Below are 10,708 nucleotides of genomic sequence, written 5' to 3'. Positions count from 1 at the left end.
CTCCTGGCTGTGGGAGGATAACACCGCGACTGCCCACCCTGGCCTTTCTGCAGCCTGCCGATGGGGTGACTCCACAGGGACCTGCCGGGAGACTTGCTTGCCTTGGTGGCAGGTCCCTCTTACTGAGACCTGTCCAGGGCTGCAACCACTGGGCCCCACAGCCCAGCTGGGCCACGCTCCTTGGTGCTTGCCTTTTGCTGTCTGTGCCCTGGCTTCCCACCCATGAGCGGGGATGGGAGCCCAGGCAGAGGGCACAGGGGTGCGTGAAGGGCACCAAGGTTCACAGGGAAAGCGGCTGTGTCAGCAGCTTGGGCACCTTATCTCCCTGGGCACTGATTATTTTGGATCGTGACCCAGAGCTGTGACGGAGCTGGTTGGCATCTGCCCAGCATGCAGGGACGGTGCTGGGGGAGGCCGGTCTCTGCTCTGTGACCGCAGCGGCAGCAGGGAGGGCTGGCTTCTGGCTGGAGACGTTAGGGGCTGGGTCCCACAGGCTGGCAGGTAAGGAGGGGATCCTTGGCAAAGACCTGGCACAGTCATCACACGTGAGCGCTGCAGACAGAGCTAAGGGAGCAGATGAGGGTCCCAGACTGCTTGGGCTGGGGGGAGTGAAGAAAGCAGAGAATGACATTGCATTTCAAAGCAGAAGCTGTACGGGGCGAGAGGCTGGGATCTCTGAGAAGAGACCGAGACACGGTGTGCACGGCAGTCGAGGGGCGTGAAACGCATGCTGTGGTCAGGCATCCAGGTTGTAGCTGCATTGGTCTGGAGGCAAAAGGAATCCGAACTCGTGGCAGAGGCGATATCTTGTATTAAACCAACTAGTTGTTTGCAAAAAAAAAGGCACCCAAGGGGGAGAAGGGGGTGCAGATTCGCCTGTAAAAACCCAGGCAGAGATGAGGCCTGTGGGATCATCGCCTCATCACCTAAAAAGGCCTATGGATCCCCCAGGACTTTTTAATCCCTGACTGCAAGGAGACACTCTGCCCTTGGGATTGTGTAAGACGTATGCAAGGCTTTCTATTGTCCTTTTGGCTTCTTGTATCGGGCTGCTGACAGACGTGAGAAAGACCAGTGCTTTACGGGAAGAGGAAGCACGTTAGCTGGAGCTGGCTCCGCACTGTCGCGTAGCTCGCACGCTTCAGCAGGGCTTTTTGGTGCTTTTATCTGAAGCTGATTCAAGCAACTATTAGATAAAAGCACTAAAAAGTCCTGCCGAAGCACGTGCTCTGTGCAGACGCTGGGTGAGCCGGGTCAACCGGTGCGTGCCCAGAAGAGGCATCGTGTTGGTGCTCGGCATGGGGGCGCGCCAAGTCTAAAGTAAAGGACTGTTTGGGGGGTTTTCACGACTGTAAGCAGCCATGCATTTTGGGTTAGGCTCAGGTGTGTGCACTGTCACTGGGTCTTCCTGGGCCGTGTCTTAGTTAGACCAAGGTTTTCTGTTGTTTGTCGGGACCTGGAAGTTGCAAATGGCTGCACTCGATATATGCTCTCTGCAGAGAACGGACCCTTCTTGTTCAAGCATTAATGAACTCGGTGCCACGACCTGAAGTCTGGTAAGGACGCTAGCGCGTGGGCAACCTGCCCGCAAGTGCCGCTGCATCAGCTGGGCCCAGGCACCGCTCCTTGGCGCAGGGGGCTCAGCCCAGGGGAGCAGAGAGCACCCCTTCCAGCCCGTCCGTGGCCTCCGGACTCTGCATCTGCTCACCTGAGTCACCCCACTCATGACACTGCCAGCGTCAGCAGGGGCAGCAGACCTGGGCCTGTGGCTTGCAGCCAGTGGCACCCTCCGTGGCTTTGCAGCAGCAGGTCTCTGAAGCCCAAGGCAAGGCCATTTGCAGGCCCTTCCATTTGCAAGGGCTTCGTGCCGTCCTTGCCTATCCAAAGAACAAGGAGGAGCCTGGGAGGCCCCAGCAGCATGACAGCGTTCATGTGCCTCTGGGCAATACAGCTTATCAGTCTTGGCAATAGCCCAGCTCCCCTGAGATACCGCCCAGCGGGGCCAATAGCACCTGCATCTGTGCCGACAGATACCAGGCGGGGAAAGTCCTGACACCTTATCATGTTGATCCCCTATCGCTGGGCCAGGGAGGGGGCACTCGGCCTCCACCTGCTCTGGAGCATCTGATAACAGATGCTTCTCGGGGCTTGGTCACAGGGTCGGTATCAGGGGATCTTGTGGCACAGATAAGGGAGGCTACCTTTGCCCCCCTCCAGGGAGAGCAGGTCACAGGGGCTGGCTACGAGGCTGGGGTGCAGCAGCCTCCCTGGCGTGCCCCGGGGTGGGAGCAGGGGCGTCCGTGGGCACGTTGGGGTTTTGCCCCGTTCCAGACCCATCTCGCATGCCTGCCTGCCCCCAGGCTGGGGGGAGAGCGGCCACGCTCCCAAATAGCAGGCTGCTATTGCTGCCTCGCGGGGGTGGCTAGCTCGCCGGGGGGCTCTTTCTGCGCGGAGGGGAATGAAGCAGCTGTGTGTGGTCTCTGGAGGCAGGGCGAGTTTCTGTGCTCTCTCCTCTCCTGAGCGCACGGAGCAAGAGCTAAGGAAGCTGCGAGGGGCAAACCTACGGGCCGTGAAACGGCAGCATGGACCCGAGCCCTCCATAGCCCACGCTGGGGGTAGTAGGGGGCACAAGGATGCAGCCAGCCCCAGCCAGGTGCAGCGGGAATTTTCCCAAGGCTTTCCCAGAGCCCAGGCCTGGGAGAGAGGTGCTGGGGCTGCCCGGGAGCGTCTGGCAGGCAGGGAGGCACCAAGGAGCAGAGGCCGCAGCAGAGCGACGCAACAAGGAAGGCAGCCCGATGCCGGTGAGGAAGGGGCCAGACCACGTACGGGTTGCTTTGCGTGCAGATATTAATTGGCTTCGCCCTTTGCTCCGTGCGCTTTGTACTTCAGGCAAAATGCGTGAGGCTGGAGTCGGCTCCTTCTTCCCGGTTCCTGTTCCTTATTCCCAGTTCTTTGTTCCTTCTTCCCAGTTCCCGGTTCTTTTTTCAGAGCTAATCTAGACCCAATAAAAACTTGTTATTAATGAATTACATGTCCTAAAGAGACAGAATTTCATTAGCTATGCACATATGCCAAATAATATGTAAAATAATATCTCTCATCAAATACAGAGCCCTAAACGAAGGTCAGATTATGGGGCAAAATACTTCTTGGGCCACCCCAAATTTCATGGTGATGCCACTGGGGGCTGTCCCGAAGAGCCCTGACCACAGTCCCGCCCAGCCTCAAGCGCGGTCTGGCCGTGCCAGGCTGCCAACTCACAGCCCCCATGCCCACTCTACTAAGTATAATGGCTTGAATAAGGAACTGGCTTTTGGGCTGGGATTATGGCTAGAAATCCTTCTTGGGCCATCCATCAGGATACCTCTGCGCGACCGGGGGACACTCGTGGACATCTGCAACCAGAGACTTGCCCGGCCCAAAGCGTGGTTCAGATGTTCAGAAGTGTCCCCCGGTGGCAGAGACATGGCCTGGGGTGGCCCAAGAAGGGTTTCTGGGTATAATCCCAGCCCAAATTCCAGTTCCTTATTCGGGTCCAGATACTGAGCACAGTGGCAGGGGTGCTGTCTGTTGGCAGCCTGGCACGGCCAAACCATGCTTTAGGCCGGGCAAGTCTCTGGTTGCAGATGTCCATGAGTGTCCCCCGGTTGCGCAGAGGTATCCTGACGGGTGGCCCAAGAAGGATTTCTAGCCATAATCCCAGCCCGAAAGCCAGTTCCTTATTCAAGCCATTATATTTAGTAGAGTGGGCATGGGGGAATCTTAGCTGGCAGCCTGGCACGGCCAGACCGCACTTTGGGCCAGGCGGGACTGTGGTCAGGGCTCTTTGGGACAGTCCCCAGTGGCATCGCCATGAAATTTGGGGTGGCCCAAGAAATATTTTGTCCCGTAATCCCATCCTAATCTGACCTTGCATTAGGGCTCTGTACTTGATGTGGGGTATTATTTTACATATTAATTAGTACATAAACTAGCTAATGAAATTCTGTCTCTTTAGGACGTGTAATTTATTAATAACAAGCTTTTATTGGGTCTAGATCAGCTTTGAAAAAGGAACCGGGAACTGGGAATAAGGAACAAAGAACTGGGAATAAGGAACAGGGACTGGGAGTAAGGAGCTGGGAATAAAGAGCCAACTCCAGCCGCAGGGGAACTCCAGCGTGGTTGGAAGAGGCTGCATCGGAGCGGTTTGTGGCAGCTGCCTGGCGCCAGGTCGTTGCAAGGAAAGGGCTCTACTGGCCCGGTCATGCCCGCACAGCCAGGGAGCAGGGCGCTTGCTGCCCGGAGCTGGGCACCGCGGTTCCCTCCAGAGGTGTGCCAGGGGAGCAGGCGGCATCCTCATGCCAATGACTGCCGTTCGCGGGGAGGGGGGCACTTGGCCAGCGTTGCAGGAGCTCTCGGGTGCCTGTGTCCAAGGTGTCTGGGCTGAGCGTGATCGGGACATACATGAGCGACCAAGCGGCAGCATCCTCGGGACTCAGCTTTTGGAAGTCCTGCCCCTGGCCATAGTGATGCCTTTGCACATCTGGGCAGGAAGGTCCCCGCTTGTGCTCTGCTGCACGACCCCATCTCCGTCACCGGCCAGCTGCAGCCGTGGCGCGGCGGGGAAGCAGCCTCAGCACTTCTCTCAGCTCCCATCCCCTCACCAGGGTCACCAGCCGTGGAAACCCCTCCCGCGACATCTCACCCTGTCCCTGAGCTGGGCACAGCTGCTCTCCGCTGGACATTGCTTCCCCACAGCTGGAGCGTGGGTCTGGGGTGCAGCGATAGGGGAGCAGGGGTGTTTTGCACACACTGGGCTGTGGTGGAGAGACGCGGCCCAGCCAGGAGGAAGCCCGTGGCTGTGTGCTAGCCTGGCCACGGGGTGACACTGTTCAGCTGCAGATCGGGCTGCAGAGCAGCAGGATGCTAAGAGATGCCGCCTGCTCGAGCCTGAGAGACTGGGGGCACTTAGCGGTGGCCCTGTGGGCGCCGAGCCTGCCCTAGACAGGGCCAGGCGGGCAGCGGGGCTGGCTGTCAGAGCATCCCAGCTCCTGCCTTGCACCCGAGGGGGCTGCAGGACATCGTGGGAAGCTCCCAGGGGCCAAGGCCTGAGCACCAGCTGTGCGGGCATCCCAGGCTCGCCCGGGGGGGCTGGAGCATTAGCTGTGTGCTCGGCAGCTCCCGACTCCTGCAGCAGCGGTGTGACCCTGTGCGCCGCGCCCAGCCCCTGTGGTCAAGGATGCTGGTGCTTCCCTGGGTGGGTCTCCTCTTCCCCTCCTGGCACCCATTGAACCTGTCCTCCTTTGCCAGCTGCTTCCCAGGTGGGCACTGGGCTGTCCCTGCTGCATGGAGGGGTGCACATGTGCTTGCTGTCCCTCTCCCGTGCTCACAGCATTGAGAAGCCTCGTTGACCCTGACCCCAGGCCCGGGGTCTCTCCAGCGGGTTGGCGGTGGGCTCTGCCAGCCTGGCTGGGTGCTGGTGTCTGCTCCCGGGCGCTGGGGCCGGCGGCTCTCAGGAGAGGGGCGAGGGGGGGATGGCACTCAGCCTCTCCCAGCCAGAGGCTCGCTCCGCTCTGTGCACTGGCCCTCACCCGGCCTGCCCCGCATCGATCCCCGGGGCTGGGTCTCGGCTTTCCTGGCTAATGGCTGCGTCTGCCTCTCATTGATCCCAGCCCAGCGCTCATTGATCAGCAGCCTTTCTTGTTACAGATAATGGTGCTTCTCTCCTTCCAGTGCCTGCCCCGTGGACCGGCCCTTGCCTCTCCAGCCCTCCACGGCCTGGCAAGAGGTGCTTGGGGTCTCCCCCAGCTCTGAGCTCTGCTCTCTCCCCTCTGCAAGGAGCACGGAGCAGCAGGGTGCCAGCCAGGCTGACGGCCCAGGGGGACGGGGACGTGCCTCCCCATGAGCTGAGGAGGACTGTGCGGCTTTTCCCTGCCCAGGTCACCCTCCGGCCCTGGCTGGGAGCCCCGGCAATGAGCCCCTTTCCATCCAACTGTTCCTCCAGGGTCCCTGCTCTGCAGGAGACGGCCGTTTCCAGCCCTTCCCCGGCTCTGTGGATGCTGCCAGGCAGGAGCTCCTCTGCTGCGTGCCTGGGCAGATGCACCTGTAAAGGTGCTCCCGGGGCAGGACGTCCCTGTGCCTCCCTGGGGCAGGTGCATGCGGCTGGCTTGGGCTAGCCCCCGGGGGCGTGCTGGCAAGTGTCACCTGCTCAGAGCACAAGCAGAAGGACCGTTTCTCCGGGAGGGCAGGCACATGCGGCTCTAGCAGCTCTGCAGCAGACGTGGAGGTGGAGGGGAGCCCCTGGAGCTGTAATATTTCTACCCTAAGAGGTACTGGCCAGCGCCCGCCCTTTCCCCCGCGCACCTCTCCCCCGCGCCACCCCTCGCCCGCATGCATCATTCAGCAGCCAGCACATTATGGGGCATAAAATATTTACCTGCCTGTGCTTTCTGCAAGCCTCCCCCTCCATTATGCCCCCGGCAGCTGGGAGCAGGCGCAGCTCTTCCTGCACACTCTAATGGCTCCTCTTAAATAATAAACAAGGAACACGCGTGCACCGCGCCGAGCCGTTCCAGCTGCCCTGGGACCACGGCCGTGCCGGGGCCTGGCAGCCCCAGCCTGCTGGGCCGGTCCCAAAGGACGTGTGGGGAGCCCTGCGCGGCTCCTGGCGCAAGGGTCCCGGGGATGCTACTTGCACACGGAGAGGAGGCCCCTGAGAAACCGCACGGCTTGGCTCCGGGCTCCTGGGGATGAGTAGGGCAGGGGGGGCTGGCTCTAACCCAGCCTCTCCAACGCTGCCCCTCACTCGGGAGCTAGCTGGAGCCGCCTGGAGCCTCGGGGCTGTGCCCCACCTGCTGCAGACAAGCGGGGTGGGGGGCTTCAGTACCCCTCCCAGACCCCCCAGGCCTGTGGCTGGTGGGGAGCAAACAGGCAAGCCCCAGCTGGCAGCTTCCAGGGCTGGAGAGCTCGCCGCCACCACCCCTCGAGCATCATTTTTCTTGATGACAGCGCTGGCAGGTCTCTCTTGTCCCCCCTGTAACTTGGGTTTCCTGGAGCCTCGGGGCGTGCAGAGGGGGAAGCGCCCCCCACCTCCAGGCTCCCGGGCAGATTTTGCTGCTACTCTGAGTTGCATAAAAGCTGGAGCAGGTTGCGGGGGCAGGAGACCAAGCCCCTGCCTGGGTTAGGACTGAACAGATCCGACCTGCTGGAAATACTGGAGCTGCCCAGAGGCCGAGCTTGCCCTGGTTGCCATCCTGCAGCTTCTGTGCCCAGCTCCTTGCCAGGGCCTGGGAGCAGGTAGCGTGTGGGTCGGGGAGGCTGCAACCACGCTCCTGGATGTTACTTTCTCTCCTCCCCTTTGCGGCAGGCCTCGGAGCATCGTCTCCCTGCCCAGCGAGTGGGAGCTCCTGCATGTGGCATGCCGGGACGTGCCTTGCCGGGGAGTAATTGAGCCACGTTTCCCCCTCTAGCTAATCCAGAGCCACGGCTTGGTTTTCCTCTGAAGGGCTCAGAGCTGTGGTTGGCAGGAAGGGGGTTAGCATCCATGCCCAAGTTCATTTGCAGTCACCTGCACCTCTCTCTCCCTCCTTCCCTCTCCCCCTGCTCGTGCACCCTCCTGGTCTCTGCTTAGCTCTTGCAGGGTCTGCAGAAGGAGCCAGCATGGACCAGGAGGGCTGTAGTGCCAACCCAAGATTGATGATCTTCCAAGGTCCCTTCCAGCCCTAGTGTCCATGAAGTCTATGAAAACCCCCAGCCTCTCCCAGGGTAGCCAGCCCCATAGGGGCAAGCAGGGATCTGGGCCTTGGCACCCCCAGGCTGTGCGGGACAATGCCCACCCAGTGAGCCTAGACCCTGCTCCCACCTGCCTTGCTCCTCACCGCAGCGGTGCAGGGGCCCTGCTGTAGTTCAGGGATGCTCTGACCCAGGCTAAACCACGCTGCTAGAGCGCTGAGCACCGATGCAGACGGCACCGACCTGCGCGGCTGGGTCTGCTCTGCGCTGTGCCCAAGCCCGGTGCCGTAGCAGCCCCGTTCCAGTTGTCATGGAAATGAGAACAAGTGCCTGCTCGTGGCTCCCTGAGCGGCAGAGCAGCTCCGGTGGTGCTAGTGCCGTGCTGCTCGCACGAGGGGGCCAGGCACGGTGGGCAGGCGCCACGTTCCCAGGCCGGCCCAGGGGGTTGAATGCCACCCTGCCACATGCCAGGCTCCAGAGCTGAGGAAGGGGCTGCAGGGGCAGGCAGCAAGGGGCCAGCCTGGAGGAGCTGTGCCTGCCAGGCTCCAAGGCCCGGGCAGCCTGGGGGGGCTGGGAGTCCTTCTCATGCTCCCCAATTCCCTGTTGCTGTCTGGCCAGGGCCTGTGGCAGGTGTGGGCAGCTGGGGAAGCGGATGGCACAGCTCGGGGCTGATCCCCGTGATGGATGCATGCAGCGTGGTGCTTCCCAGGAAGGGCCTGGAGCTGGACGAGCCCCAGGCTTGGGTCTCGGGATGCCTCCCCCATCCCAGAGCGGTCCCTGCCCGCGGCTGGATCTGGACCCGCTGGTTGCTTCCCCTTTGGATGTTTATGGGGCCTGGGACTGGAAGTGAAGCTTCGCTTAATGGCTGTCAAGTGAGGAAATGGATCGTAAAATTGCCAGGGAGAAAATAGATCATTTGGTGGAGAAGGGGAGGGCGCGGAGAGTGGGGAAAGAGCTGGGGCACGAAGGGGAGTTGTGGGAAGAGAAGGGTGGGGGGGGGACCGTGGGGGTGGAAAGCAGGGGAAGGGGTTTGCTGGACCCAGGCTTGGTCCCCGGAGACAGGAGGGGAGGCTGGGCCCCTCGGTGGCCATGCCAGCACTTGCCTTGGGACAAGCGCCCACCTCGGGAGGATGCCCAGAGAGCATGCATCAACCCGCCGGCGGCACCCTGGGGCAGGCCGTGCGGAGGCTGGAGGGGCAGGGTGCCAGGCCACGTCCAGGCCTCGGGCAATGGGCTTCATCCTGCTGGTGATTTCTCACCCCTCTGCACCCCTGGGCTCGAGGCAGGGGAACTCAGGGCAGGATCTTGCTCCCGCGGGAGCGTGGTGTCGATGCAGGAGGCCTTGGAGCCTCCTGGCTGCTTGGGGTACGTAGAGCCGTGCTGGGGGGCTGCAAGCGCAGGGGCAGCGGCAGTGGGTCAGAGGCGTTGGGCAGGCGCTAGGAGTGACCGTGCACTTGACCCAGACACTGCAGGGCCAACAGGTGCTGGGCTGGGCGCAGGGCAGAGCTGCACCTTCACAGACTAACTAAGATGTCTGGAGAGAGCAGAAGCTCTTGTGAGCCGAGCCCAAGCTTCCTTCCTCGAGCTGAGCCAGGGCCGGGGCTGCTCTGCCCATCATCCCAGCTCGGGGCTGGCATAGGGGTCGCCTGCTGCTTGCTGGGGGCAGCACCACAGCCCCTGGCAGGCCTGGGAAGGCTTGGGTTTTCCCAGCTGAAGTTGCACATCTGTCGAAGGCGCAAGAGAGCTGCTCTTGCGTGAACCACTCCCTGGCCCTGACCACGGCACATCCCACCCCCCATCCCCATCCTCGCAATGGGAACGGGGCTGTGGGCTTCTAGGCTGAGGCCAGCATTAGCTGGGATGCTCGGGGCAGGCGCAGGCGCAGGGTGCTGGATGAGGGAGCACCAGGGGGAAATGCGTCTGAAGCTGGCAGAGGAGCGTGGCATCGCCCCGGCTGCAACAACCCCTGGGGCTCTGGCTGGTTGTGACCCCGGTCCCCACCGGCACCAGGCTGCTGCGACACGGGGAGATGGTGGACTCTTGAGCTTCCCAAGGTGGCTACAGGTGCCCACAACAAGCCGTAAAACGGGGGGAAATCACACGGCGCCTGCTTGGCTGTCAGGATCTCAGTGCCCCAGAGCTCCTTGCTGACACTTGGTTGGTGCCGGAGCCGGGGCAGGGCCCCATGCATGCACCAGCACCAGGACTGTTTGGGTTACAGTGCATTTTGCCTTTGCAGCGAGGGCAAAGGGACACGATGCCCCGTGGCAAGGAGCAAGCCATGAAACAGCAGCAGTCACGCCTGGGCCACAGGCTAGCAGGTAGCAGGGGAGGAGTTTCTCCGCAGCGCATTTTGTCTGCTGGAGGGTGCAGAGGGCAGAGCTGAGGCTGAAGCAGCAGCTGGTGCTTAGTTGAGGCTGCCACGAGCAACACCTGGGGAAGGACTCAGGTGAGGGCCGGCCCTGCCCTGATTGCTGCAGAGGGAGTGGGGGAGGCTCCCCGAGCAGCCAGACAGAGCTGGGGCAGCTTGGGCTGAAGCTGCAGAGAGCAGCAGGCTGCACGGGCCCCGGAGCAGTGGTTGGGGGGTGGCAGCTGCAGCTGAGCTGAGCTGGGCTGGGCTGGAGCTGCCCAGGGCTGCCCGTCAGGGCCCACACCCCAGACCAGAGCGGGGCTGGCTGCAGCCGCGGCAGAGCCCCAGAGCAGCACGGCCCGCGGGAGCCAGAGACGGACCTGCCCAGGCTGTCCCGCTGCACACAACCAGCGGTGAGTGGGGTCGTGTGGGATGGCAGGGACTACCTCAGAGCTGCGAGGGGATGGGGTATCGTGGGACGCTGCCAGGCATCTCCTGTAGTGCTGTGGGTTCCCAGGGGGGCGTGCTCTGCCCCCTCCTCCAGGTGAGGCCCTGCCGCTCTCGACCCTGGGACCGTGGCTGGCGTGGGGGCACCATCGCTCAGCCCACGCAAGTGGAGGTGCAGGTCAGGTCCCTGGGAGCTCG

At 62.3% G+C, this 10,708-nt stretch overlaps 1 protein-coding gene across 4 annotated transcripts in view; it reads left to right on the top strand.

The window, feature by feature from the left end:
* The window catches only part of RBFOX3 (RNA binding fox-1 homolog 3), a 200,936-nt gene that overhangs the window by 23,501 nt on the left and 166,727 nt on the right, over positions 1–10,708 (top strand). For 3 of the 4 annotated variants that reach the window (XM_059731948.1, XM_059731947.1, XM_059731943.1), the window contains exon 1: positions 10,204–10,476. The exons of the other annotated variant lie outside the window; for it this stretch is intronic. The gene's annotated coding sequence lies outside the window, so the exon portion shown is untranslated. Of the gene's footprint in view, positions 1–10,203; positions 10,477–10,708 lie in introns of those variants that run through there. 4 annotated transcript variants of the gene reach the window in all.

Source organism: Alligator mississippiensis, chromosome 8 (assembly GCF_030867095.1).
Source record: "Alligator mississippiensis isolate rAllMis1 chromosome 8, rAllMis1, whole genome shotgun sequence".
NCBI lineage: Eukaryota > Metazoa > Chordata > Crocodylia > Alligatoridae > Alligator > Alligator mississippiensis.
Note: the sequence above shows the minus strand (reverse complement) of the source record. Positions and strands in the feature narration are given on the sequence as shown.